This window comes from Brassica oleracea, chromosome C4 (assembly GCF_000695525.1).
Source record: "Brassica oleracea var. oleracea cultivar TO1000 chromosome C4, BOL, whole genome shotgun sequence".
NCBI lineage: Eukaryota > Viridiplantae > Streptophyta > Magnoliopsida > Brassicales > Brassicaceae > Brassica > Brassica oleracea.
This window is the reverse complement of record NC_027751.1, coordinates 26,803,583-26,810,279: the sequence shown is the minus strand read 5'-3', so window position 1 is coordinate 26,810,279 and position 6,697 is coordinate 26,803,583.

The window sequence follows — 6,697 nt, the reverse complement described above, 5'->3', positions numbered from 1 at the left end:
CGCCATTCCCGATCATTTTAAGGAACGCTGGTTTCTTCAACTCGCTGTAAGAACAGTTTGTCCACTTAAAATGGCAGCATAACGTTGCTGAGTTATTTTTATTTTTTGTTCACAACAGTTTTGTAATTTTTATTTGTTGTAGCGCAAAAACATGTGGTATCGAAGGCATAATTCGACAGTTTGGACGCATTTTAATCTTGTGGCCAGAACGCTATTTCGTTGCCAGATGCGCCATCTCGTCCACATGTTTGAAGAGTTTGGTCCTGACAATTTTGGTTTATGAAAGTGATGCCTTGTCTGTATTTTGAACCTGATAATTTCGGTTCCTGAATGTAACGTGTCGATTCGTATTTCTTTTATATTAAGTATTATAACTCAGCCATAATGTAAATATAATTCAGTCGTATCTGTTAAAATAACTCAGCCATAACGTATAAGGTAACTCAGCGGTGAATGTTAACTCAGTGACAACTTTAAGTTAACTCGTCCAAAACGTATAAGGTAGCTCAGCTGTGAATGTTAATATAATACATTTTTAATGGGACGTTTCCACTTGCTTGATTGGACTGAGTTGTCGATTAATTATGGCGCGTGTGGAAAATACGGCTCAAACCTAATATCGATGCTAATTATTACGAGTTTGAAATACACGGCTGCCACGCATGTGTCGAGGGATTTGCAATATCGAGACATTTAAATATTATATATTTAATACTTAAAAAGGAAAAAAGTAAACGTCGTCGTTTCATCATGTCGTCTTCTTACTCACCCTAATTCCATTTAATTCCATTTTGTTTCTGAAATTGTTTTGAGAATCAAAATGTCTTCTTCATCCTGCGTTTCAGGAAATTCTTATAGACGACGTTTGAACGTGGAAAGAGGAACGCCAAAACAATGTTGGTGTGGTGAACCCTGTTACATTTCTACATCTGGAACCGCTACAAATCCAGGGAGATTGTACTATTGCTGCGGAAAAGGATATAATAAGGTTCGTTTTGGTCCTTATTTCGCATGTTCTGTAACGTAATACTTAGATCTGGTTATATTGGTGAAAACAGAGACATTTATTCAAATGCACGGATGAGTGTTTGGTTGAAGAGGTTGAGGATATTAAGTCACTGATAAGTGGCATGAACAAAGACATCTCAGAATTCAGACTTAACGTTGCTTGGTTGGAGAAAGTGATTGAAGTAATGAAGACGGAGTCTGAGGGAAAAGGAGAAGAATGTATGAGTCAAGGTCGGTGTTTGAGGAGTGTGGTTGTTTGTGGGGTTGGAATGTCATTACTTTGCTACTACGACTTCTTTGTTTAGTAATGTTTTGTATATATAAGTCAGCATATGTTTTATGTAACTCACACTTAACGTATTAAAGTAACTCAGCCGTGAAGTAAACTAATGATAACTCCCCATCAATTAAACATAAACCCAGCCATAAGTGACCGAAACGCAGCCTTAATTAAACTAATGATAATTCAGCCATAATAAAACATGGCCAAAAATCACCTGTGAATGTTAATATAACTCAGTCACAACTTTAAGCTAACTCAGCCAAAACAGCCAAAACGTATAAAGTAACTCAGTCACAACTTTAAAATAACTCATCATTGTTTATACCACAACGTAGATTATGACTCACTCACTTTCATTATTAATGGGACGTTTCCACTTGCTTGATTGGACTGAGTTGTCGATTAATGGTGGTGCGTGTGGAAAATATCGAGGTCTTTATAATATCAAGACGATTTATATTTTAACTCCTCCAACGATATGAGAATATCGAGGCTAATTATTACTCCCTCCGTTCGTGTTTAATTGACGTTTTACTTGTCTGCACGTAAATTAAGAAATCTGATGCAATACCTATTTTAACCTCTTTTCATCAGTGTTTAATGCTAATATGACTTCATATTATGTGACCAAAACTCAGCCTAATTAAACTAATGATAATTCAGCCCTAATTAAACATAAACCAAGCCATAATTCAACTCTAAATCAGCCAAAAGAAACAATAAATCTGCCGTCATAAAACAATAACTCAGCCATAATTAATAACGCTGTTAATAACTCTGCATGATGTTTGTTGATGTTTGCATGATGTATGTGCTTGAAAACAATAACTCAGCCGTCATAAAATAGTAACGCAGCCGTAATTAAACTGTAAATCAGTCAAAAGAAACAATAACTAAGCCTTCATTACATTAATATGTTGTCAAACATACATAATGGCATAGCAAAGAACATAAAAAGATAAGATTCCGATATATTTTACATTTTCACCACTTTCTTGTGTCCCTAATAACGCTTATCGGTTCAAAATCACGTAAGAACATGCCAATCTCTTTGATCCAGAAACAGCGCTCACACATGCTGTCATCCTTAGTCACATCAACGTGCAACAAGCAAAGACATTGTCGCTCCACATGTGTTGCACATTGGCAACTGTAGAACGACGGAAGATAAGCTGAAATGAACAGGGCCCTATTTTGGCGAAACTCGTCAGAATGCTACAAACCCATCCCCATTTAACAGATCGCACTAGTATCGCTATCCTCTGAACTGATTCTCTTGGAATACCAGCAAAATACTGCCCATCACACCAAAAGATTGCTCGAGTCATTGCGTGTGTATACACAGCACACACATATCCTGCATCTGCTGCATGCTTCATGAGAGAAAACCCCTCTTCTTTAAAGCCGAATGAGAAGAACCACTGTACACCCTTTATATGAAGTGTGCTTGGATTTCCCTCAGCGTAGCAAGATTTCAACAACGAAGAAGGCATATTGAGTTTTCAGGGAATAGATAACACATCGTAAAAATGGTATACACCACGCTACTCTGCTAACGCCTTCATCGACTTAGACGATTCTTTGAGGCTATAGAGATCTTGGAAGGAGTTACGGGCCACACGTTCAACCACCAACGCCTGAATTTCTTCAGGCAATTCAAGAAGAGGGAAATATTCCATTTACTGTGAAATTGATTTAGAGAGAGAGAGCAATTGTGTAAAAAATAGAGAGTTGGACATATAATTGTTCGAGAAGTGCCTTATTTATTGACAGTAAAATGGTTTTCATATTGCGACGTTTCTTATTTTGGGCGGAAAGTTATTCCATAACCCAGCCGTAATACAAATTCATTCAATAAATCAGTCGTTTATTTACTTCGCGACGTTTCTTATTTTGGGTGGGAATTATAACAATTGCGTTTGAAAACAAAAACTCAGCCGTAATACAAATACATGAAAATCCCTAATCCAGCCGTAATACATAAACTTTCAACAAAAACCCAGTCGTTATACAAAAACATGAAAATCCCTAATCCAACCGTAATACCAAAAACATTAAAACAAATATCCAATCGTAATACAAAAACATGGAAATCCCTACAACACTTGCTTACATCGGACAAGTTTTCACATTATGTCCATTATGTCTACATCGAGAACATGTGTGTTCTTTCCTAGGACGTTTGTTTTGAAGTGCAATTTCTAAAGCAGATTTCATCCTATTTTTCTTAGGTCTTCCTGGTTGTTGACGAATAGACGGGGGCAAACACGGTTGGTTAGCCACGATTTCTGGAACAGGTTGCGTTGAGTCAGCCGGCATGACCGATTCAGCGTATGCGCTCACCAAATATGCACTGTTAGTAAGGACTGCACAGGGATATACGAGAAACATTGTTGTACTCCGCAGCTGCGATTGTGTGTACACATGATAATCTCTCGTGTTCGAAACGCCGACATGTGCACTTTCTCTCTACCAAATTAAAAACATTCAAAGACTCGCTAGAAGATCCATATTTAACTTCAGTGTGATGATCATCAATCCTTTGGACCGTCAAATCTCTGGCGGCAGTTACACGACCCTATTAACAAAAATAAAATAAATATGAAACGACTGACTTATTACATATTAAAGCTGATTTAAGAACAACAAAGGCTGACTTAAGAATTTTATGAATTTTAAAGGCAGACTTATTTTTAATGTTACGACTGACTTACATGTAGTAGTTTCTCAACACCACGCATAAGCGTGGTTGGCTACGATCTGGCATCCTCTCTCCGTTCAGCAAACCATCTGGTCATCATAACCCGTATCAATTCTAATATTCTAACAATATTTAGACCTCTAGCATTCGACAATGCTCTGTTCATTGATTCTGCTATGTTTGTAGTCATCAAATTGTACCTCTCGCCCGGGAAATGAACACGCGTCCGCAGTCGGACATCAGCTCTTTGGAGGTAGCCGTGTAGTTCAGGATTAATCGCTTCAATCTCCTTGAAAATCGCAGTAAATTCAGACATCCTAAAACATCTCGCCGCTTTCTTCACCAGACGGAATATATCTTTTCCTTTGTACCGTCCCAATCTGTTTTTATATAAATGGTAGGTGCATATTCCCCGAGAAGCTAACGGATACACATTTCTAATTGCTTTCCATATCGGCTTATGCCTATCCGAGATTATCGCAAGACCCTCGTCGTCAGGAATCAAAAGTTTTAGTTGCGTAAAAAACCAATGCCACGAATCATCATTTTCAGTGTCAATCACTGCGAAGGCTACTGGAAAAATCTGAAAGTTACCGTTCTGAGCTAGTGCTGTGAGTAGCGTCCCTTTGTATTTACCATTGAGAAACGTACCGTCGACTACAATAACTTTGCGCATGAAAGGAAAGCCATTTATGCTCGCACCAAAGGCAAGAAACACATACATGAATCTTCAAAGCTCATCGATTTGAAGACGCGTAACTGTACTCGGATTTTGCCTTCTTATCATGTATAAGTAAGAAGGCAAGCTTTCAAACCCACACTCAGGTGTTCACTCATCGATTTCCCTTGCTAATTTCAGCGTCCGGTGTGATTTCCAATAATCCATCTGTTCACATGAAAAAACGATGCTCATAACTCAGCCGCATCAAATAATTAAGACAGCCACAACGTAAAAATAACTCAACCCTATCTTTATTATAACTCAGCCGCATCTAAGATTATAGTAACCCAGCCGCATTGTATAAATATGTCAGCCGCTACATTTGATATTACTCAGCCGTATCGTTAAAATAACTTAGCCACAACAAAGTAATTACCTTTATACCAAATTGCTTAGTGATAGCAATTCCGACGCTCGTAGGGCGAACGGCCGGACCAACGTCGCCGAGAAAGTTCTTGTACAACTCTCCTAAAATATCTGGTGTTGCTTGTCGAGATCGATTAGAACGCTCAGTTACAGAACATGTACGCTTTGAATCGTAAATACGAACATAAAACACCGGGGATTCTCCTTGGGTAGAAGCACGAACTCTCCAGAGACATCCATCAACCCAACACTTAACAACGTATGATGTCGGGGTTGATGTTTCTACATCAAAATCAAATTGATGCCTCACTGTAAGAAGTTTCAGTCGTCTCTCCAAATCGTCTTTACTCTCGGATCGTTGACCTACCGCAATGTCTATCGACGACATCTCCAACCTTAGAACCTCCAGATTCCCTTTAGATCCGCTCATCGAGAAGTTCTGATATCTCTCCTTGGGAGGTAGCCTTGGTGAATCTTCGTCTTCTGTAGGAGACTCACCGTATAAGCTAAAGTTATCATCTTCATATGACGCACCGTCCGAATCGTCGAACATATCAAATCGGCTTTCAAATTCATCATCTTCTTTGTTTTCTTTGCCTATTTCATCTTCTCCGACTACGTCGCGTTTTTCCCCTTCCACATTACTAGAGCAGTCATTCTCATTGTCCTCTTATTCCTTCTCCAAACTGCAACCATCGTAACTCCCACTGTAATTTTCGTCTCTGGACTCAACTTCTGAAGCTCCTACTTCTGAGCTAAAGCTGAAAAATATTTTACTCTTCTCTCTTGCTCTTCCATCCATGTTCTACGTAATCTCCACACAGAGACATAGTTTTTCTATTTTCTGTAGGCTTAGATAACCTTGCAATTGTCGAGTATTGGACACGTAAACTGGTGGAGTGTCGTGCACCATTGTTTTCAATGCTTTATTCGAGAACATGTAGCTAAGCGGAATATGATCCCTCAAATCATTCAATCTGTAATCATCGAGAACAGACTTTGCGAAATCTTCATGTGTTGTTTTCTCATCTAAATGAAGAACTCTACACCTTCTACTGTCGACGTTGAATACATATCTGTTTTTTTAATCCAGTTACCGGAAACAATAACTACCGGATCCATAACTAACTGAGAAAGATGAAGACGATAGATAACTAAGATGAAGAAGAACATGAACAATCTCATAAAGCAAGCTGTAAATTTCGTTCGTTAGTGATGACATGGAAAATCCGAGTTGATGACATGGTGGATTCCTTGTCTGTATCTTGGATTTTTTTACAAAACTCAGCCAAAAAGTTAACATTATCTCAGCCTTTAAGTAACAATAGCTCGGCTGTCACGTATTTAATTAACTCAGCCATGTCGTATTTAAATAACACTCCAACAAAGTAACTCAGTCATTATGAAATTAAAACTCAGCCGTAATTGAAGAGAACCCGGTGATATATGGTGTTTTTAATACCATTATATGTGTTCTTTGAGTTAATTCTTAGTCCTAATTTGTGCTTATTTGATATCATTCTAGGTTTGGAGCAGGTGAAAGAGTAAAGAAGAGAGTACCATGAAGGAAGAAGTTATTTTGGAATATCTAACGCAGAACACCCAGTCGGATCAATCT